Source organism: Euprymna scolopes, chromosome 10, assembly GCF_053919585.1.
Source record: "Euprymna scolopes isolate OS-2025 chromosome 10, ASM5391958v1, whole genome shotgun sequence".
Taxonomy (NCBI): Eukaryota; Metazoa; Mollusca; class Cephalopoda; order Sepiida; family Sepiolidae; genus Euprymna; species Euprymna scolopes.
Window position 1 is genome coordinate 44,954,774 of NC_136491.1, and position 24,882 is coordinate 44,979,655.

Here is a 24,882-nt window from a genome sequence, read left to right on the forward strand (position 1 = left end):
TACATTAAAAACCGACCTTGTGTCTAACTCTGCCCTCGTGGGGAGGTAAGTAAATAGGAACAGTTAGAGAAGTTTATTATCTCCTTCCAATCACACAATTAAGTTAGACATGATATGGAATCAGTTTATATTGCAAAATCCAACATCCCCTCCACTCCCCAGTGAGAGGCACTCTGGATATGGTTATAAAAGTATTGGATGGGAACTGTCAGCTTTCTCCCACAGTACAATCGACAATAACCCCACCCATCTAAAAAAAGAAGGCATGATGCGGTGGAGAATAACCTCTTAGAAACGAATCATACTGCTAGTCCGAAGGCTTAGAAAACAGGCGAGTTCTTCGAATAATAAAAATGACCCTTATTGTCAGAGTGGAACTTTTGAATTTCCCATTTTTTCTATAATTTTGTCCTAAGTAGAAATGAATTAAAATATTTTCTTTGGCAAACACATAGCAATAAAATAAATAAATAAATAAATAATTAAATAAATAAATAAATAAATGTGTTCGTTTGAAGCCCTTGTGAAATACTGGTTATCAAAAAATCAAGTTTTCTTTTCTGAAGTATAACAAAAATGGATGTCTACACATGGTCTTAACATCCCCAAAGATGGATGATATTATTTAGCAGGGGTTATTATCTATTCGTTGATAATAGCCAAACCAGCATTCTGTAAAGAAGGTAGGAACATATTTAAATTGATAATCAATTTTAGTTGACAACGAGTAATTTCTTCTTTAGACTTCTTTCTTCATTGTATGCCGTTTTTTCTTTTTCTTTTTTGAAGTTCACTCATAATCGTCCTGGTCGCTTTTTTACTTACTGATATGGAAGTTTTGATGAAAAGAAACATAAATTTCTCGCATTTCTTTAATAAAGAATTATGTGGTTACGTAATATTTTTAATAAAGTACTTTTTGTATTGCGTATACTGTTAAAATAATTTATTAATCTATATACTTTTTTTTGAATCAACGAAGACGTCGAGCTGAAACTCCGTTCTATGTTGTGCATCTCGGATCTTCACGTGTGTGTATGTGCGTGTTCCGTGACTACGAAAATCGTATTAATAAATAAGTTTATAAATAATTAGGAAATTAGACCATCGAGAATGCATTCCTGTTTCTTCGTAAAGAATTCAGTCATTTTTTTTTTAATGAGCTTTCGAAATTTGAATGGAATTTGGAAGCCTTTAAACTATCGAATAGAAAATAATTTCTAGCTTGAAAATTCTTAACACATTCTCGTGTATTAAAATTTTTTTAAGAAGTTTTTGAAGCTGGTTTCATTCAGTAATTTTATAGATATGAAAACAGGTACTAGTGCAGAGAGTGATCCGGACGTAAATAACATTATTTAAAAAGCCGTTCTTAACATGGGGAGGGTGTTTTCTACCTATTCTATACTTCAACCTTACAATCGAATAAAAAAAAAAAAACATGAAACTTAAACTTGGAAATACGATTTAAAAAATAGCGCGGATCACTCTCTGCACTAGCACCTAAAAACAACATTGCCATAACACAATTAGTTTCGGTTTTATTACAATCTATGGTACTTATGCACTTATGTTACCGTGTTAAAATAATGTTATCTTAGAAAGCAATTCATAACATGGGGAAGGGGAGAGAGAGTTTTGAAACTATTCTGTACTTTTACCTTACAATTTAAGAAAGATATCGTAAAACTCGAATTTAACTTGAAAATACTGTTTAAAAATAGCACAGTAGCATAAGTGCATAAGCACCCAATTTTGTTCAGCTGATAATTTAATCAAACGAAATGATCGAAGTTAGCTTCACAAAAATCCTATTTAAAAATAAAAACAAATGTCATATAAATACGTTTTTTCATTTGTTATGGAGTAAAACGTTAGAATTCGGTATTTTTAAACATTATTTTGACAATTGCATTAAATGCATCGATTATTTTTTTTTTCATCTTGATGATGATACACCAAAATAAATAAATAACATTAAAAAGAATCTCCCATCGCAAATAAATCTTATCCTTATACAATTGACATTGATTTATATGATCTATTTTATTTGAAAATGATTTCGTTACACTGGAATTCAAAGTTTATCAATCACCCTATTCTATTATGGAGGACCAGTGTTGCCATATTCAATCAATTGTAAATAATACTAAGATGATAAAGAGTTACTGCTAGAGGGTTTTAATTTCATTCACACTATATTGTTAAATATTAGCAGGCTATAAAATAAAAAATTTACATTCAAACTTTGTCAATATTCATTTTTAATGTGTGTTTTATTTTAAAGAATGCGTCGACTTAGACATTATCTTTCGTCACTGAATAAATTATTGCCATAATCACCTTCCATAGGAAATATGAGTCAGTTGGAATCTTTTTCTTTTTAAAGCATGGCCCTTATTTTTAAAGAGAAGTGTCAACGTACAAACATTTTAATTTACTTTTTTTTCTTTTTCGCTTTCTTTAAAAATATTTTCAACTATGTCATATCTGTAAATATTAAGCTGTCGATTTTATTTTTCTGAATAAATATAACTTATGTATTTTATTTCTTCTTAAAGGAATCTGATTACTTGTTAGAGGCCGGGCCGGTTTGGGCGCCATGTGCTTCTTCTCTGGCAAAAACTGCTTAACCTAAGAAACAAAATCATATAATAATGAAACTAAAATTACATAAATTTCTTGGAAATGAAAGGAACGGTATAATGGGAGATTCCAGTCAGTCATCACTTTTATCGTACTTTATTACGTTTTAACTCCAGCAAACAAAAAAAATTAACAAAGCTATTTTCTCTTTTCTTTTTCTTTTAGTTTCGTGGTAAATAAAATTTAAATTTCATTTTTAGTTTTCTCGTATTTCTCTAAAAGTAACTTATTTTTGTAAATATTTTGTTTAAGAAAAATTAACAAAGTAAAATTAAAAATTAACTATTCTCCATATGGCCGATTTAATTATTTATTTTTCAGTTATGTAATTTTTTAAAAATGAATTTTAAAAATAATATGAAATAAAAACTTATCTTGCATTGCTAGTATCTATTACGTGTTTAATTACAATATTATTTGATTAAAATTCTTTTAGTTAATACAATAAAAATTTAAAAAAAAAGATTACTTTTTAATTATCCAATTGAATAATTAGTATCTAAATACTTGTTTATTGTTCACAAATGTGATTAGGTATGAGTGTGTGATATATATATATATATATATATGTATGTATGTTCTAATGACCCTCAAACCTAAGTACACTTAAACTAAATTGTCCACGTGTTTCTTAGTTGCCGAAGTCGGTCATTCTAAATGGCTAAATATGGCACGACTGTCGTTGATTATGGACTCCACTTTCAAAAATATCGTCTGTAATTATTCTCTAAAACAAATAATAATTTATTTAAAATAATTTCCATTTAATTACTTTTATCATTGTTTTAGGCAATCAAATTAGATTGCCTTAAATAAAATTCTATTTGAGTTTAACGCGCGATTTAGGTAGCCATTTTGATTACATGCCGGCAAATCATCGTCTGCTCCAAAGAACTTTATATATTTAAAAGTTGTTGACATTTTTCTTTGACAGATATAAATATATGTATACATGATTACCGAAACAAAGTTTGAATTTATGGCCATAATGTGATAATCGTGTACATTTTAAGCTAAATTAATTGGTAGCAGACGACGTAGGTTAAAGCTGATTCAAGCCAGTCTTTTCAATAGATCTTTAATTTGCATTCCATTTTTTTTTCTTTAAATCTTTTCTAATAGTATCGACAATTTCGTATAAAGTAATCAGATAAGTTAATAAAAGAAATTGGCGCTTTCACACTATTGGGATGAAATCGTAATAATGAATTTCACATGAAAACAACGGTATCTACGTATTCCTCGTAATTTTAAGATTATATCCCAAAATTACGAAAATCGATAAGGTAGAAAATTATCTATTAAAGAAAATAAAAATAGAATTTGATGAAAACGACTGTAAGACGAGTTCAAAAGGGAGGTAATTTTCCGTTTTGATTTAAACAAGATGGCGATATTTTTTCACCTGCTAACACGATTAAAGTTGTATTGTTTAATTCATTAATATTCAGGTAATTTCGACTGCATAATTTGGAAGCTACCATTGTAACTTATTAGAATTGAGAAAAAAAAATCAGTTGAAACCATCGTTTTTATCGGAAAATTCCATTTATCAACTACAAAATCTCGTCCCAATTCTGTAGAAGCGCCAAGAAATTCCACCTCCACCTCTACGGCTACTAACTAATCCATCATTCATTCTATAGTTATTGATAAAAAATCCAATACAAAATCAAAATTTCTCTTCTCATATAAGACCTGTTTTTTGGTCCTCCCGACAAAGGAGAGATTGAACCTAGTAGTAATTTCACTCCCGTTCGTCCATTCGCACTTTTCTCAATAACCACACCTTGGATTTTGAAATTTTGCACAAACATTATTCATGGTGGAAGTAAGTTTTTGCCAGAACAAATTTTTCGGGATAACTTTGGTAATCCCCCTCCCTCTCTAGGGGCCATTATAGGGGTAAAATTGCCTCCAAATCGTTTATCTATTCACTTGTTTGCACTTTTCTCAATAACCATGCCTTGAATTTTGTTGAAATTTTACACAAACATTAGTCATGGTAAAAGTAAGTTTTTGCCAGAACAGATTTTCCAGAATAACTTTGGTTGCCTCCTTAGAAAGCATTATAGGGGTAAAATTGCCCCCAAATTGTTAGTCCATTTGTTTGCACTTTTCTCAATAACCACGTGTTGGATTTTAAAAAAATTTTGCACAAACATTAGTCATGGTGAAAGTAAATTTTTCACTTGTCTTGTTGTTGAATGAGGAAATGTTCATTATAATAGATCAATGGATCTTCAGTGATATCACCTGTCTAAATATATTTTTTATATTGATCTTTTAAAATTTGACAAATGTTTCAGAGTAATTTGTTTTATTCTGGCTACTGTTCTCATCCTTACTGTTATTCTCATAACATTTCGGCTGATGTAACCTCCAACCTTCTTCAGATGTACTTTGTTGAACTCTGGGGAATCTGCACAGAAGTTTGATTGAAACCAGGGGTAGCACATTCTTGCTCTCTCAGCCATAAGTGGGTAGAACTCTGCAGTAATTCATAATCATATTCTTAGTGTTACCTACACCGAGGATTGAACCTTGAATCTCCAGAAGAGTGTCACTTACAATGGAATTTTACTTAGTATTTTATTTGTTATGCCATAGGTTCTTGTGAAAATAATATTCAAGGTAAGAACAATACCCCAAATGATCAAAATGGCCTGGAATTGTCCACCAAACCTTTTTTTTTTTTTTTTTTAACAAAGGAATCACCACTTCGTAAGGCCCAGAGGCTACTCAAAGATAAGGGTTAATGAGTGTACAGTAGTCAATGGGAAAATACTGTAGTATTGGAAAGTTGGTAAATTGGATTACTTAAGGGGACGGATCATCAAGAACTTGTTCATGTTGGACTGGAAGACGACCAGTTGGAAAGCAGGAAAACAAAGCAGAATTCCACATGCATGCAGTTCTAAGAAAGAAACTTTGTTCATGGAATATACGTTTAGGTTTAGGAACAGATAAAAAGTGGGAGAAATTATTGATAGTGGTTTCAGCTAGACTGGTGTTTTTCATGAAAGTTAGGGCAAGGGGGACCATATATTGGAGCTCAGACAAGCACTTTTTAATGATAAAACAGAGACTAGCTTGCAACGTCTCTTCTGTGTGAAAGAGGTTTCAGGGAAGAGAAAAAAGTATTTCACATTAGGCTATGTAGTCTATTTTGAACTTTGTTAAGGTAGGATAAGCTGCTTCTAGCAGCTCCTGCCCAGATGTGGCAACAGTACTCCATTCTTAGATGTACTTGGCTCTAATAGAGGTAGAGAACTGCATCAGCAGTGAAATATCTACTGGAGTGGTAACGTGTTCCATTTCAGATAAGGAGTAAAGGTCAGACCTAGAAGCTTGCCAAAGCATGGGGCCTCCGCAAGACAAGAGCCATTCATTTCAATTGATGCCAGTCAGGGAACAGATCATTAAGGATGTAAAGATAGAAGCTTGGTTTTAGATGCATTAAAATTAACTAGCCACCTCTTTCCTCATTGTACCACATGCTCAAGATCAGAGGAGAGAGCATCAGAAAGAACTTGGTTGTTTACTGCCTTTGATGAGTTGCCATAGATGGTAGTGTCTTCAGCATAAGTGTCTACGAATGATCTTAGGATGTGATTTGGGAGATCATTAATGTAGATCAGGAAGAGAGTTGGGCCCAGCATGAACTCCTGAGGGAATCCAACAAATACTGTGAGCTTCTGATTCCTGTCCAACAACTCCTACACATATGAACCTATCAGAGAGAAATAATTGAAAAGACATTTCCAGCTATACCGTAGCTCAATATTTGTGGAGTAGACTTTTATGTCATATCCTATGAAAGGCCTTTGATATGTTAAGAACAATTGCTGTAAAAAGGAAACCTCCGTCAAGAGATTCGCTAATCCTACGAGATATAACTGTTAGCACATCTGTAGATCTAGCCTAACGCAAACCATATTGCATGTCACTGAGGAGGTTATATTTGCTGAGTAGTTGACTACTTCTCTATTTAACACAAATTCCAGCAACTTGCATATAACGTACAGGAGACTGATTGGTCTGTATTGAGAGGGGAGATAACCAATCATCTGAATTTTTAAGTATGGAACATACTGATGAGGTTTTCCAAGGTGCTGGGAAGCAATTCTTAAGACAATGCTTAGACAGCTTTGTAAGTATGGGAGCTAGTTCTGGTTGAAGCTTTTTGAGCACTATAATTAGAATGGCATTGGGGCCAGCTGCTTTATTGGAATCAAGGTTTTTGATTAGCTTGGCAACATCATGCACAGATATTTGTATGTTGCATAGTGTGTTTTCGAACACAGGAGGAAATTTGGGGGGTTGGCAGCCCTGATTATATAGGGTAGAATTAGCTGCAAAGAGTTTGACTTTGATACTGCCGAGATAACCAGTGATGATGTTTGGGATAGAGCACACACTTCTATTCAGAACCTTGTTTGTTATTTGCCAAAACTAGTGGGAACCAAGCTGCTCAGCTACTTTGGACTTGAAGGACTGAGCATACAACTCTCTCGCATTCTTTATTACTCTTTTACAGTGGTCACTGGCAGTCTTGAAGGTGGCTTTAGTCTCAGTACATTTATTATGTTGGAAGCAATGGAAATAGTGATTTTCGTGTGCAATGGCAGCAGCACATTCTGGAGAGAACCATGGTTGGCCGTTAGGTTTTTACTGGAATATTTTGGAGGGTATGAAGCGGTTTATATCTACAATTAACTATTCTGTCAGGTCTGATACTAGAGAAGACACGTTCTCTTTAAACAGGGAATGCAGACATAGATCTGATATAAATGTATGAATGCTATCCCAGTCAGCCATAGAGTATTGATATACTGTACGATGGAGATGTATGTCGGACTTATTACATTTTGTTTTTATCTTTACTGAGACAACTGAGTGATTGGAAGATCCCAGTGGATACAGAACGGAAGATGAATATAGCTCAGGACAAGTTGTGAGAAAAAGGTCTTGAAGACTTGCATACTGACCATTATTGTCAGGCACATGGGTGGGTTTGTGAACAATCTGAGTTGGGTCATAATCAATGGAGAAATCGTGACAGAACCTCTCCTCATCATTTGTCTTGTTTGAGTGGGCTAACCATTCCACATTGTGAACATTGAAGTCTCCACAGATGTGAATGTTAGCCGAAGGATGAGCAGACAGGATGTGGTCAATTTTCTCAGATATGCTTTTATGGGAGCGATAGAGAGTAAATATAAATGCAGTAGTGTGAGCCAGTGCAACCCGGAAGCACATATAGGGCAATTTAGGGTCTTCTCTGGAGATGTCCCTATCACATGAAAAGCCATCTCTAATGTAGGCACGTATTACATACCCATGGCGATCTTGGGGGTCAGATTTGATTAAATTAGAATATCCTTTAATTACAAACTCATCTAGGGAAATAGTCCACTGCCAATTTCGCTTAGGAAGAATAGGTCTGGTTTGATCTCCTGTAATTGGATTTCAATCTCTGAAAGGTTGGAATGTAGACCCTCTGATATTAGAGGAGGAGACATGGTAATGAGGATCTACGTTGAAAGTTGTAGTTCTGGGTTTAATTGTATTTTTTCTGGAGATTTTTCATGATGGTTTTTTAGGATTTGTGGAATAGGTTGACAAAATTGGTTAGAACAGTGTAGAGTAAGGGAGAAAAGGTAAAGATATATATATATTTTTTTTTTTTAAGAACATAAGGTAAATCCGTAACAATTACCCAATAATATGGCATTGAGAAGCCCACCAGAACCTACTGCATGGTCTAGAATCCATTCACCAAAATGCAATACAGCAGCCCCAGTACTTTGCATCTGCTGATAGGATGGCCTCCTTGGTAGTTAGTGCAAGGTTCTAGTCCTTGAATAACGCCAGCCCAGTAAAATGTTTACCTCAAGCACCCTTATTAGTGACATGGTTACTAGAATAGAAACAGAAACAGAAAATTTCTGACATCTCAGACGACTGCTCACGCAAAATACTGCTGGCCTAGAATACAGCTTTTTCTTCTCCCTTTGTCAGAAAAATCCCTCATTCAAAACGAGGACAAAGAGACAAATTAGGAAAAGCAAGAGTTATTGGATCTGCCGACAACGCATCGACAATCCATTGTCTACTCTCCATTAAAAAAAAAAAAATGAGAGTAATAAATATTTTACTTAATATAAGTTCAATTAACCTGTTTAGGAGAAAAAAGTATGGTGATAGATTCCCCTCTCACTAACTGAAATAAAGAAAAAATTCAGTTGGCAAAGTTAATGTAAGTAATTCGGCTAATTTCCTTGAGTGATTCCCAACTTGATTTGAATGGAAATTGTCTACCCCTTTTGCTAACATTCAATGCTAGCGTCGGCAGTTTTTTTTTTTTTTTTTTTTTTTGCAAAAGAATGTGGGCAGATGTTGAATCAAAATTGGAGAATGTGTTTATTGTGAGGAAAAATAGCAAGTGAATAATAAGCCGCAAATTGACAACAATAAATTCCAATAATAAAATTTAACAATAGTATTTGGGGGAGAGAGTTGACAGGGAGCAAGTGTAGAAAGAAAAACAATTGGGTAAATAAATGAATACATAACTGGAAGAATGATCAGTGCACACTCTTTTATGAACAAGATTTTCTTTGAATGGTACGTGGAATATGTTTCATTATTTTGTTTTCCCTTATTTTACTTGATTAGCTCACAGAAATCAAAGGGCCCTTCCTTATGACTCACATTTGATTTCTTCATGAGATGCATAGATATTTGATTGTTTATTTAAGGATCTTCTCTACTTCTCAAGCAGTGAATAAGTAAAATATAATACATTTTCTTGAACCAGAATTCATCTGGTTTGGTGGAGTATCCAGCTTAGTGTTATTTGAGATAGCATCATTCCTCATATGAACCAGTGTGTAGCCATGTCTCAATGGAGGATCTTATTTGGGCTTTTAATACTATGTTATTGCAAATATTTGATCCATGTTTACTTGTATAGTGGTGTATTCTCATATCATGATGTTCTAACAAACCTCTATACAGAGAGATCGAAGACAGTTTAGTATGGTGTCTAGTAAGCATATGGATCTATCTCGTTTTGTTCATATAGGTGTACAGTAGTACCTCAGTACTTGACCATGTTTGTTCAAACTTTGAGAATTTTATACATTTAATTGCACTGCCAATTCATATTCCTTTGCAAGTGCTGACACACGTATTCTTCCAGTGGTAAAAGAGTGTCCATTTCTTCTTTGTTTCTAAAGTCTTTATACAACGCTAAACCGATTATTTGAACAACAAAGTTTTTTATGCGCAATTAATTACCGTTGTCCTCAGATACATCTGCGTCGTATGAAAATTTATTGACTTTTTTTTTTTCCACACCTCAAGGTCCTCTGTCATCCCACATAAAAAAGGGGTCAGCCGTTCGAATTGCGTGGTTTTGGTGCCATACTGATGTGCTAAAAATAACTTGGACACTGTCTAGACTGTCAAAGGGGTTGTGATGACGCTGTTCTAAATATAACTCTTGTCGCAAAGTTCAGACTTGCGTGGCAATGTCAACAGAGTGGGGTTGGATCGTCACACTACACTTTAAAAGCATCACAACCGGTATCAATTACGTTCCATTAAGGAACACCACTGCTTGTTTACATTCAAAGCGAAGCCGGCAGTTTGAATTCTGAAATTCTGTTCAACTACTGAAACAAGAAAATCTCCAACTTTTGGTTCAAACACCGAAACGTTCAACAACTGGGATATCACTGTATTTATGCGTGACAATTCAAAAAGTTCTTACTCGTGTATCTAAGGTTATCTATAAAGTTTTTTTTTTTAGTGTGATAAGTTTACAGGAGAGAACACAATGGAATATCTCAATTTGAATCCAAAGGAACATCTATTGACAATTTCTACATTGCAAAACACTGTAGAATTGAAAATATAAATAATTTTTAAAATTAAATTTGATGAAATATTTGATCTATGTCACTACTGTGCTCTTTACACAAAATTTAGACATTAATAACCGTCTCCATTTGATAGCAGGAAAGACCAGCTATCAATGGCATTCATCGTCATAGCTCAACGGTAAAAAAGAAAAAGAAAGTCTATAACTCACTGAAGAATCAACTAAAATATTTGATTTATATTGTTCTCGTTTAATTGAAAAAGATTTTTTTAGCATCGTATTTGGTTTGAAAAATGATTTCTTATATTTTCATTTCTACAGTATCTTTAATGTAGAAATGTTGGATCTGTATATCCATTTTTGTTTTGAAATGATTATCTTTGTACAAAATTAAAATCATGTTACAATTTATGTGGTTTAGTGGATAAAGTACTTGGTAAATTTCAATTGTAAGTTACACTCTTATGAAGGTTGAGGGTTCAATCTTCAGTGCAGCCGGCACTCAAAGTACAATTGTGGCTTACTTAAAACTTCTACCCAGTCATGGCTGATGGATCGAAGGCATGCTACCCCTGTAGATTAAATAAAGGGTTTGATTTGAAATTTTGTCCTGAGTTTGACAAAGATTCCCAAGTTGACAAGATACACCTGAAGAAGGTCGGAGGTTACATTGACTGAAATGTGAAAATAACACTCAAGATGAGAACAATAGACTCAAATAATAATCAAATTATTACAATTTATATTCTGCTTTTAAGTTGGTAAATATCTGTAATTGTGTTTAAAAGTACTTTGCTCTTATATTATGTCTTGTTTTTATACAGGGTAGAACAATAAAATTGTCACCTCAGAAAAGACGACATGATTCCATTTCTGTTTGATGAAAACCGTTTTTGTATTTTGTTGCAAACCATCTACTAGTTGGCCAGTTGTGTACAAATCCCAAGAGTGATAGGAGTCTTCTATCATGTCTGAAAGTGACACAAAATGTCCAACGAGTGAGATCAGATGCGTTGCTGTACAATTCACGCTCTCTACCAATCCAAGTTATGACAACAGGACTATTACCAGCACCCTCAAAATGCAAATCTGGACAGTTCAACACTTGAGGGTACAGCTCAACTAAGACAACCCACGGTTATGGTCTTTAATGTGGTTTCAAGTGGGGGCCACATCATGCCACATCACATCTTTGAAAGTTTAATACCTAAGTGTATCTGGGTGTGCTGAAGAGTGTGGTGATCCCCTAGTGCAATCAAATGGCCACTGGCTGACCCTAGGTGTGGCAGCAGGACTTGGTGCCGGCTCAAAAGTCCAAAGAAACCCAGGCTTGGCTTCAGAAGGTGTGCTACAACTTTGTACCCTTCTCTCACTGCCCCCCTCCTCCTTCGATCTGAACCTGCCAGACTACGTCATATGTCAAGAACATCACCAACATGACCTCTCACAACACCAAAGCCAGCCTGATCACTATCCTCTGCCGAGTATTTGCCGAGCTCCTGCTAGAGCTTGTGGAAAAGGCATGTTCCCAATTCTGGACCCATATTGAGGCAGTGATTGAGGTTGAAGCTCTACTACATAGTCAAGTTACCTGAATTGATTTTTTTCAATGAAAGTTTTAAAGTAAGGCTGTAATTTTGTTTTCTTTAAGGCAACAAATTTATCATTCTACCCTGTATTTTATATCTGTTAGTTGCATATGGATCCAAATTGCATTTTAACTGAGTCAATATTCACATATCGGTCCCAAGAACTTCTAATTTGAAATTTTGCCAAAAGAAATTCATAAGCTAAATTTAAAATACTTAATCAATAGAAATGACGTGGAATGTTTTCAGACATTTTTATAGATCTTAAGCATGAGATGTGTAAGCAGTTGATGGAAAGTTTATAGTTGATGCATTTCCAACATTTAAGCACATTTTTATTGATGTCATCTGTTTGTAAATAGCCTAAACCGCATAGATTTTTACATGTATGAATTAATGTTGTTCATTGTTCTGCACTCCCCTGCAGTTATACGACTCCAGATTCAATAGTGAGTAAATTTATTTATACCTATAATATTTAATAGAATATCCTACACCATCCACTATGACTATACAATCCCTATACAATCCTACACTCCCTTTTTTCTTAGATAGACTTACTATACAACGAACACAGATTGACAGATGGCTTGATTTTGACATCTATGTTAGTTTTCTGAATTTGGTAAATGTTAGCTTACGCTACAACAGAACATCGACCACTCTAATTTGTTTTTTTTTTTTTTGTAAGAAAACACTACTGAAGGCTGTGAAATGGCGGAAAATAGTCTCAAGGTCCATGAAAACAGTAAATTTGCGATGGGTTTGATTATCAGATTCGTTGTCAGTGACCTCGAATACCCCTAAAAATTATAGTGGTTGGTGTTCTGTTTTTGCATAGGGTAACATTTACCCTGATGAAGCTTGGTTATTTGTATTTTTCTAACTACTTTTTTCATCTTAAGTGTTATTTTCACAATCTTTTGATCAATGTAACCTTCAACCTTGTTCAGGTGTATCTTGTCAAAGTTGGGGAAACTTTCTGTCAAACTCGGAAACTGTACAGATTTTGAATAGAACTCTTTATTTAATCGATGGAGATAGCATGCTCTCATTCCGTTAGCCATGACAGAAAGGAACTTCTAAGTAAATCACAATTCTATTTTGAATGCCACCTGCACTGAAGATTGAATTTTCAATCTCAAAAAAAGAGTGTAACTGTGCAACTGAATTTTACTAAGTACTTTATCTGCAAGAACCCATGGCATATTCGATAAAATACCACTCAAGATGAGAACAGTAGTCGAATCTAAATAATACAAACCATTTATATTATGAAGTAGTGTAGTTTGCTTGAAGCATTGTTAGAGAATAAAAGGTATTTTTAGAAGGCTAGAACAATGCAGGAAGGTGCAGTCATTGTGAGGAGATAAATAAATAAATATATGAATAATAGATAATTCAATTTTTTTTTAAAATTTATTATTTGTTTTTATTTGTTTTGTTTTTTTTTAATATATTTATCATTCATTTAATGAATTTTAACTAAAAAAAAAATTGAATCATTTATTATTCATATATTTATTTATCTTCACTCAACGACTGTACATTCCTGTATTGTTCCAGCCTTCTAAAAATACCTTCCATTTATATTATATTTCACTTCGTTAGTCTGTTCCACTTTTTCTCAGTTGGGCCAATCTGACTGAAATTTTGTCTGGACTTTTGTTATGGAGCAAACTAATTATTCTAGTATCTGTTAAATGCACAGTTAGGTATTAATCAGGATTAGTCACAACGATCCTACATTTATTTTAGACTAGCGAGGGGTACCTGGCGTTGCCCAGGTGTTTGGAGGTGTGTGTGTGGGGGGTGGGGTTAAAAAAAAAGTAAGTATGAAGATTGAACCCGAACCATTGAGGCAAAGTTGTGAAAAAACAAAAAACGTGCGACGTTAACCATTGCCCCACCGCGACATGCTTACGGAAACACGCTTGAATTTATTTAATTACTTGGATTTAGCAGGTGCTCGTTTTAATGAGTTAATGAGGTCAGTTTGACTGCGGGATTTCATTTACTGCTGAACGCTTTTGTCCTCGCCCCCAAGATGTTATAGGAAAAAGACTAACCCACATGCAGCGAGCGACAAATATTGAATATTTATCTTCCCGAAATCGACCAAATTAAATAGACAGGCAAGCTTTGTTGTTAACTGTGAGAAATTATGATTTATATGTGATAAAAAATTTTTTTAAAAGTTGTGAACCGACCGACCGCTTCTCTGAAAGAAGCCTTTTGTAGACACACAGAAAAAGCGAACACACATACATACATACATTTTCGCTTTTATATATATAGAAGTTTGGCATAAAGCACTCATTCTACGTCAATTTTTGCCCATTTTAACAGGCTAAAAACTCTAGTAGTGTTTCAATAATGCCTCTCTCTACATTATTATACTTTCTATTGCGATAAACTTTTCTTTCTTAGTTTATTTACCTCTTCAGCAGATCAGACACAAGTGCATAGGTGCCAATGCACTAGGATTAGCACACTCTGGCCTACAAAATATATCTGAGCTGCCCCATTGGCATTCATTTGTGAGTATACCTCGGCGATTAGCTATAAACTAATCCCTTCTCAAAGAGAAGATAAAACCTGGGAGGTGGGACCTCCTGAGACTGAATAAGACTATACCTGAGCCCATTAGCAACAAAGTCGCTGTCAGACTGATTGCTAAGAATGAATCTCTGATTGGTATGAACATAAATATACTAATGTGATGGTTGTTTTTTTTTTTCTACTCACATACAACCTTTATCTATTGTACTCCTTTATCAAGGATAAAGCAGCTAACTAAAAAGAAAACAAACTTTTTTGTAGATAGAATAAATAAAATGTGCACAGGGCATCTACATTTCATTTCATTTTTTTGTTTCAAGTTTGTCCAAGCAAGGGATGGGGCATCCTGCTGAATGTCAAACATTCAACTGCTATCTTATATATTCCAACTGAGAGATCTTTTTAAGAGTCTAACCGTCCCTTTGAGTGCAATTGTTTTAATCTCTCTTATGCTTGGTTCACTGGGTATATATGTCAGGTAGTTTTTGAAATTCTTTGACATTAATCTAGTTGCTCGTTTAATTGCTGGAATAAGACATCTTCCTATGATTCCAATTTCTTTTCATGTCATACATAAGACCTTAGTGTTTCATTATCGTTTCCCTCTCAGCTCTTATCAATACTTCTTAAATTGGATTTTTTTCAGTTTTTAATGCTTATGGAAACATTCTGATATAAACCTTATCTAAGAATACTTCAAGACACAAAGTACATTTGCGTGAAATTTCAGAAAAATTGACTTAGCTGTTTTTAAGTCCATAGGGGACGAATTCACACAAATTCATTCATAGGTCAAATGCTATTTTATTATTGAATAAATAAAAAAAAAAAAACAATGACTTATTTTAAAAAATATTTTTTTGATTACTGTCAATATTTTTTCACAAATTGTAAGATTTAAAAAGTTAAGCAATTAAAAATATTTTTTTTGTATCTTCTATTATATAGTAGGTATTTGTCAGTTTCTGTATATTTGTACAGTTTAGTTGTGAACTATGCAAGACACACCCACAAAGTTGATATATTCGTTTTCAGCATTACCTCAACAGAATATGAACACTTTCTTCTTTTTTTTCCTTTTCTCTCTCTTTTTTTTTTTTTTTTTTTTGTAATATCCATTCTTTTATAAGTTTATTTTTGAGTGGGTGGGGAGGTCATGAGAAACAAAATTAGTCAGGTGAGGATGGTCAACATTTAAAGGGCTTTTTTCTTTTCTCTTTTTTTTTTCCATTGATTTTTGGTCTGGAACTCTGACTAAAATACACATTTTTGGCATTGGGGCTAGGATCAAAGTGTAGTATCTGTTTCTGTTGGAAGATAGAGATAAAGTTTAAAAGAAAGATGTTACACATACTTTTTAATTCTATGTTACTGTCCACTTTTCTGCTGGGCAATGCCTGGTAGCCATTCTAGTCTTATAGTTAAAGTGAAATTTAGCCAGTGAGGTCTGGGGACATGTGTTGCATGGAAAGAAATGAGATAAGAATAAGAGAATCGATGTGCAATGTGAGTCTTAAAATCAAGCTTGTTTCTGATGATTTCAGAGGAAGATTAAATCTGGACAGTATAGGGTGATGTACGCAGACTCCGATGCTATGTCGAAAGAATGGATGAAAGTTCTTGGGTTAGTAGATGTAGAGCAGTTGAAGTAGCAAATTTTGTTCATACATGAAAGCCAAGGAAAACATGGGAGGAAGTAATAAAACTGGACCTGAGGGATAAATAAAGACATGGCCAGTGATAGGTTAGTTTGAAAGTCAGTTTCTTAAAGCCATCTAATGCATGCTAGCATGTAAAATGAACGTTAAACCGAATATGATGATATGGTGGTTTTTGTGATGAATAGGTTTTTAATACTAAACTACACAGTTACTTTTGTTTTGCATCTCATGGCAAAAATCGGTCATTATTCTTAAAAAAAAAAAAAAAGAAAGTATTTCTAATCGATTTTAACATATAGAAGTAAGCTATTTATGTATTTAATAAGCTGCCCCGAAAGAGTCCATCAACAAAAAATTTAAGGTTTCATACAAAGAAGTTAAACATCCATGCATGCATATATTTGAAAGAAATAGTTATTTCGCTGAGAACAATAACACCTTCAACAAACTATTGACAGTCTAGGAGAATGGGAACCAGGCTGTAGGAAGTCACACAGGGAGAAGGTAATCCTTTCCCAACTCTGTATTGACCGTGCAAGTCGCACATTAATTGCTGCTTAAACAAAAAGAGCCACCATGTTGCATGACTTGTCATGTCGTATACAGTTACACACTTTGATAGAATGTACTGATTTTACCATCATGTGATAATAATACTACAATTCCAATACCATGAAAGAATTGTTTGATGATATCAGACTGAAACTTATAGTGTCCTTCTTAAATGGCTTTATACTAAAAGATCTAATATCTACAAGGCGAATAGATAAAAAAAAAAAAAAAAAATGAACAGGCTTTGGCATTAAATGACCTATAAAGGTTTATATGTCAACCCACCACATCTGAAAAAAAAAAAAAACAACTTTCTTTCCAACTTGCAGAAGTAGAGAAAGAGAAAGAAAGTGGGTTGTTTGGGGGTGGGGGCATTTGTGATTCATAGTAGCAAATTGATTGTTGAATGTGATTTGGGTCATGCAGCACATGGTGGAATTAGAAAGTGAATTATTTTTTTGTTGAGCTATCCAATAATATATATCGATCTAAATACAAGAGAAAGGATTTAAAACATAAAAGTACTAATCCAACCGGTCATTTTACCTTAATTTTACCTGAAAGGAAACCCTAAAGTTTTATTTATTACTGGTGCAGGTGGGGTGGTGGTTGGGGTGTACGCTCGACTTTTCTGGGTCGGAAAATACACTTAAATATATTTTAATTCATGCAAATTTTTTATTCATTATTACAGAGCAAATTCTCTATTGAATATTATATTGTATTTAATATATAGTAGTGATTTCAAAAGTTAAAAAAAAAATATGACTTCAGCTAGAATCGAAACCAAAACATTTAATGCTCCAGCCACGTCTCCTACTGATGTAGCTATCAAGAGATAGGTAAGAAAGATTTAATATTGAACGACTTGAATTGAATCTGGGCATGCGCAGAAAGAAATAGAAGTATGTCAGAAAGTTGAAATGAACATTTTTGCATTCAAATTTCCTGTTATGCTGGTAAGTGTTATTCATCCATCTAAGCAAAGATGTTACCTTTCTTGGTGTATGATTATTATTTCCTATTAATTTCAGTGTTATGAGACCAGTAGTTTAACAGTTTATTGGTTAAATATGTACACACAGACATACATACTGTTTTATTTATATAGATTCTTCTTTTTTTGTTTAAATTTATGCATTATTCTGAGCATAGGTAGGGAGCATGGAAAAGTCAAAAGTTTGCAATTTTCATTTTCACAGCAGTCTCCGTTTTTATATGGCTCATTCCATGTCAAATCGACAGGGGCTAAAACCATGTCCGACACGGATTTTTTTCAAATTTGCTACACTCTTAGATCCCATGAAAGGAATTGAATGGCACTTGTTAAACATCTCAAGATCAAGGGATTCCTGAGATATGACCTTGACCTTTTACAAAAATGTGAAGTTTTATGAAGCGACCAACGTTAGAAGATGATATTTCTATTGTTTATGGGCCTACAAAGTTCATTCATATATCATTTTGAAGTACTTGGATAGATCTATAATTTTATCTGGGAATATTTTTTCAAGGTCAAATTAAAAAAGTTGACCTTGACTTTAACTTTCAACCTGAATTATCTCAAAAACCGTTCTTTTAATTTCTTTTAAATTTTGACAGAAGATTTATCTATCTTATGACAGTATATGTTCCAAATTTCACGATGGGCCTTTCAGTAGAACTATCGTTAGAAGCATTTTAAAGAAGTGGGCAAATTCAAAATGTAATATCTTTGCAAAGCTATTTTGATGCTGATTAATATTTACATAAAGATCCAAGGTCAAAAAGTAAAAAAAAAAATTGTTGATGAAACTGAATTTTCTTTATTTGTTTTATTTTTTGTTTTTGTTTTTTAATGCAACACAGATTTTGTTATGGAAAATAGTGATATAATTAGTGCTGAGGCAGTTAATCAGAATCTAGAAAATCTAGAACATTTTTTTAGGTATTGGAATCAGATAACTTATATGTGACAAATCAATGGAAAGTAGTATTTCAAACTTATGTGACAAAACGATTCCAAAAAATGTTAAACATTTATTTGTTTGTATTAGAATTATCTTCTAATGTAGAACATTTATTTTTAAGCTACTAGTGAAAATAAAAGCTAAGAACATAAAAATATAATGTGGATTTATTTTAGCTGGTGAAAAAACCCATAAAACATGACCTTTTTCCTGACCAGTCCTTCAGCATTAACAAATCTGACAAGAAAGTGCTAAAAGATATTTAAATACTTTGGGTTTTCAGTAAGTGAAACTTTTATCACCTCATGTTAGATATCTTTTAATTTTTTAAGTCACCCTTTACTTGAGACTACTGCCTGTTATAAAAATAAGTTCTCAATATATGTAGTAGAGGCATTGGTGAAGATAAAAAGCAATAAAAAATTATAAAAAAAAATAATATTATTGAAATAGTTTTGCCAGTTGAGTTTGACTTGGAACAGATAAGACAAAAATTCATGCTACAAGATTGACATTTTGCCAAACACCATAAAAATGTAAGTTCATTAATTTGATGTAGAATTTTAGTAGATATTTTTTTATTAAAATGGTAAACCTGTAGGATCGTAACTCCTACTAAAAATATGTTTCTGTTCATTTCTTGCTATTTTTCAGTGGATTATTATTGATTGGACACTTATATGCAAGATTATTAAAGAAAATAAATCAAAAGTTAATATTTGAGTCGACATTTGTAAGGGGGGCTCACTTTTTAGTTACAACGTTATAGTAAATCGATACCCTATTTTGTAAACACTGAAATGAATTTGTTTCTTTTGCTTATTTTTTGTACTTATGTATTTTAGGTACTGTGCTGAAATAACGTTATTAACATGGGGAGGGAAGGGTATTTTGTAAGGACCCCCAAACGTTTGTGAAGAATTTTGTACATAATCCCGTGACGTCAGACTTGTGTTTACTTTACGAAATATGGAACGGCAGAAGTGACTTAATGCTTTTTTAAAAATCTTTGTTTATGTTCTTCTTCAAATGGCAACTAATAATTTTTGTTATAATTTTGTTAGGTTTTAAGCTTTACACAGTTTAATCATTAGTAATATTATAAACATTTATATATTAACTATAAAATACGGTTTTACTAAATATTTACGACTGTTCCTTTGGTTAAATATGGATTTCCATACTTTATTTGTTAAAAAGGGACAAACTAGAAACCGTAGTGATCTTTGAAATAGTTAATTTTTCGCACAATAATATTTTTCAGTTGTCTTTAATCTGCCGATGAAATAGATGCCAAGAGTCGTGTTTATATTATAGCTTAATATTAAAATAAAATTTAAATACAGTTTTTTTAAAAAAATCTATGTTGTAATAGAACATTTTGAAATAATGGAGTTTTAATCTTTTAAAAATTAATTAACTTTTTAGGAAGTTTTTTTTTCTTCGCAATTCAACGGGAGAAAAACCGTTATTTTAAAAAAGGATTAATTTTTTAATTCCAAATTCAATAAGTTTTTGTCCAACTTGTGCATTTAAAATGTAAAAAAAAATATTTTGTATTTATTGGAACTCTTATCTTTCATAATAAATAGTAATTTCGATCGATTTAAATATATTTCATTAAACTTGTGAATGAAGAAGGAATCTTATTTTTGCCAAATACACGAAAAACTAGATTTCCACAAGATACAATTAATAAAGTAAAGCAGTTTTACAAAAGTGAAGAAGTCAGTCGAGTGATGCTGTTACAAGTAGGATTGGATCAAATACAATTGTATTTGTATTGCAATACAATTTTAATGTAATTGTATTTGTATTTTAACATCGCAAGAAAGTTATTTATATTATGGCATCCAGGAAAATAGTATTTTGTATTTGTATTTACATTTGAGAGAGAGAGAGAGAAAGAGAGAGAGAGAGAGAGAGAGAGACTTTCAGAGCTCTAATGATAATAAAATGCAATGAGGACATGATATAGAATGTAATGTCAAATTTGGAAGGAAATATTTCTTTTCTTTTTCTTTTTTTTTTTGCATATTTTCAGATTTCTTTATTACTTTGAAAAAAAAAATCTTATATTTGTTTTTGTTTAAATCAATTATTGTATTTTGAGATTGAGGAATAAAAGTATTTGTATTTTTAGACTTTGGAATAAAAGTATTTGTATTTGTATTTTTATTTCTGATAACCTAAACGAAAGTATTTGTATTTCAATTGTTAAAAGTCAGTATTTGATCCAACCCTAGTTACAAGACTGTTTTAAAGGATGGGGAATGGGTTCAGGAACAAAAATATCTTGTTCTCTGTAACCTGAAAGAGGCATTTAAAGCACCAAGAGAAAATAGGCTTCTCTAAATTCGCCGAGCTTAGGCCAAAAGAATGCGTGCCAGCGGGTTTGCATTTGCACAATCCATCAGAATATAAAATTGATGATTACAGGATCTCATCTGGCTAAACTGACTGAAGGAGAAAGTCATCATTTGACAGATTACAACCAATGCATACTTGCTGTTACATGCAATAAAGCATCGACAAATTGTTTCTAGGATGACTGCTCATCTTGCAACAAACTGATGGATGATTTTGTTATGCAAAACATCGAAAAAAAAAAAAACACAAAAAAGCTAACGTAAAGCAAACGAACGATGAAAACAGAAAAACGAACATTAAAATTTAAAAAAATTGGTGGGTACCCAGTGTTTTTGGTTGTTTGGTCAGGAGTGCATAAGCGAAGTAAAAAAAAAACAGAAAAACGAACGTTACGTGAAAAATGGCTTAAATAACACTGGTTCAATATTTAAATTTAAAAAATCTAAAAAAAAAAAAAAAAGAAGACATCTCACACCACGATTCGAACCCAAAATGTTTAGATAATGAAGCAACGAACTACCAACCAATGAACTAATCGACTGAGCTAACGCGACGTACATGAAATTTGTTCAGTTTTTCAACTATTTAAAGTAAATCAGATCATGACGTCATCTGGCGCATGCGTAGAGCTGCTCATCGTCACGAGAAGACCGTTTTTATTGACGACCCCCACCCCCTGTCGAAAATTGTCGATTTCGGGGTGAAAAAAAATGAACGTTTTTGGCCAATTTTTCGATATTTTTCGAGTGAAGGATGGGGCTTCGATATGATAACGAGTTTGTGAATTTTCGTTGTCTTTCGAAAGTTTTTAGCAGACACACAAACATACACACATACATACATTTTTGCTTTTATATATATAGATGATTCAGCTCAAGGATTCCACTGGAATAATGATCAAGCTACATTGCACCCATTCATCTGCTACTATAGAAATAGAATTGACCATGAGCATATTAATTTTGTTATAATACCTGATTGTCTTAAACATGATGCAGTAGCTGTCCATTTGTTTCAAAGAAAGGTTATAGAAAAATTAAAAGAAATTATAAATTTTAATGTACAAAAAATGATATATTTCTCTGATGGGGATGTTACACATTATAAAAATTTTTTAAACTTTATAAGTCGGTGCAACCATAAATCTGATTTTGGTATTGATGCAGAATGGAACTTTTTTGCTACTTCTCACGGGAAAAGACCATGTGATGGGTTAGGTGGCACTGTAAAAAGGTTATAAGCAAAAGCTAGCCGGCAGCGACCCTATAATGAACAAATAATGATGCCAATTTTTTAAATACAATAAAAAATATTTCTGGAATACATTTCTTATATTCCTCAACTGCAGAATGGACAAAGGAAGCAAACATTTAGAAGACAGATTTAGCAATTCCTCCACGATTATAGGAACACAAAAATTACATTCATTCCTGTCTCTCAGAGAGAAGTGGAAATAAAAACAGTGTCAGCACAAAAGAAAGGGAGAGTAGTTCGAATCACAAAACGGAACAATATGGAGTTTGAAGACATTAACGGATTTGTGACAGCACTTTATGAGAGGAATTGGTTGTTAGGATGTGTACTTGACAAAAATTCAGATAATGGTGAGGTGAAAGTGACATTTTTACAACGAAATGAACCCTCTCCATCTATTATCCATCACATCCAAATATATCAATTTTGAAATATTCTGATATTAGCTCAGTTGATCCAATAACTGAAACAAGAATATCTTATAAACTTATGAAAGAAAAATCTAAGTAAATACTTTAATATTCATTATTATAAAAATGTTTCAGTAAAACAGATTTTTCATTTTGAAATGTATTCTAATAAACACATATTGATTTCTTGTGTATACAGTGTATACTTAGGACTTCTAAAAATGTTAAAGAAACTGTTTACCATCGTCATCAAATGTTGTTTATTCTTTTGATACTATGTGTTGAGATTTAATTAGTTAAATCTGAACACAATTTTTAGAATTTTTTTATTACATCACTTTCTGTATCAAAATCTGTGTTGTATAAGAAAAGAATGAAAGTCATAAAACAATTTGACTTCACAGAATTTGCATAAAATTCAACATGTCAAGAATTCTTAAGAACATGCATTTTAAAAATTTTTCATTGAAAAAAATTACCAATAAACAACAGAAATTGCCTTTTAGTAAATTTAGAATATTAATCATCAAGAAATATTTGTTCACCATTGAGACCACATATGCTTTATCGTATAATTTAATAAACTCTTAACACCTTTCAAATTTTTTTTTATTATATATCACTTTTTCCATAACTAAATCTGTGGTGCATTAAAAAAAATGTTGCTTATGCACTTTTTGAACCATGTTATTTTCAAATTGTATTTTCAGATTAATTTAAAGTTTTACGATATATTTTTTATTATAAAATTGTTAGGTGAAAGTACACATTAGTTACAAAACACCCTCCTCTCCACATGTTAAAAATGGCTTCCGAAATAACATTATTATTTCAGCATGGTTTAAAAAATGCACAAGTACCAAAAAACAAATGAAGAAAATTCAGTTTCATCAACAAAATTTTTTTTTTTACTTTTTGACCATGGTCTTTATGTAAATATTAATCAGCATCAAAATAGCTTTGCAAAGATATCTAACTTTACCATATTGGGAAATATCAAAATGTTTTATATGAAGTTGCAGGTACTAGGTTCTGCCATTTTGAATTTGCCTACTTCTTTAAAATGCTTTTAATGATAGTTCTAGTGAAAGGCCCATTATGAAATTTAGAATATATACTGTCATAAGATAGACTAATCTTCTGTCAAAATTTAAAAGAAATTGAAAGAACGGGTTTTGAGATAATTCAGGTTAAAAGTGAAAGTCAAGGTCAACTTTTTTAAAGTGACCTTGAAAAAAATATTCCCAGATAAAATTATAGATCTATCCAAGTACTTTAAAATGATACATGAATGAACTTTGTAGGCCCATAAGCAACAGAGATATCGTCTTTTAAAGTTGGTCACTTCTTCATAAAACTTCACATTTTTGTAAAAGGTCAAGGTCATATATCAGGAACTCCTTGACCTTGAGATGTTTGCCATTCAATTCCTTTCATGGAGATCTAAGAGTGTACCAAATTTGAAAAAAAATCCGTGTCGGACATGGTTTGTGCCTCCTCCCCAAATTGTTGATTTGACATGGAATGAGCCATATATTTATTTTTTTTTATAATGAAACTAATTTTTCTCATCTTCTTTAATGGCTTTCCCATAAAATTAACACACATGCTGCTGTTTATATGCATGAAAATAAAACAATAGAATTACAAAGCATAAAAATAATTAATATTTTCGTTTTACTTTTTTTAAACCTCTAAGTGGTCAAGCAAGGTTTAATTTTCCTGATTGTATGTAGACTTTTTAAAACATTCTAAGCACAACTTTGTTAGATGTAAGGCTTTTTGTGTTTGCTTTTTTTTGTTTTTAAATTTTATTTTTGGATTCAAATGACATAAGTCAGTTGAAAACAAGTGTCAGAACTAACAACAAAACTTGTGTTATCCAGTTTAATCTAACCATGGCGTACCATACCCCAAACCATTTTGTAGTGTAACTAGCATTAATCACTGTAGGCCAACATTGTCAGAGCTATGTGATCTCAAGTTATTTGAAAACAA

The 24,882-nt window shown here is 32.5% G+C and overlaps 1 protein-coding gene across 2 annotated transcripts in view; it reads left to right on the forward strand.

Moving 5' to 3' along the window:
- The first annotated feature begins 537 nt into the window (after nt 1–537).
- The window catches only part of LOC145285965 (ubiquitin carboxyl-terminal hydrolase 45-like), a 222,192-nt gene continuing 197,847 nt past the window's right edge, over nt 538–24,882 (forward strand). Inside the window, exon 1 of one of the 2 annotated variants that reach the window (XM_080134493.1) lies at nt 538–683. The gene's annotated coding sequence lies outside the window, so the exon portion shown is untranslated. The remainder of the gene's footprint in view (nt 684–24,882) is intronic. The other variant, XM_080134492.1, reaches the window with a different exon arrangement.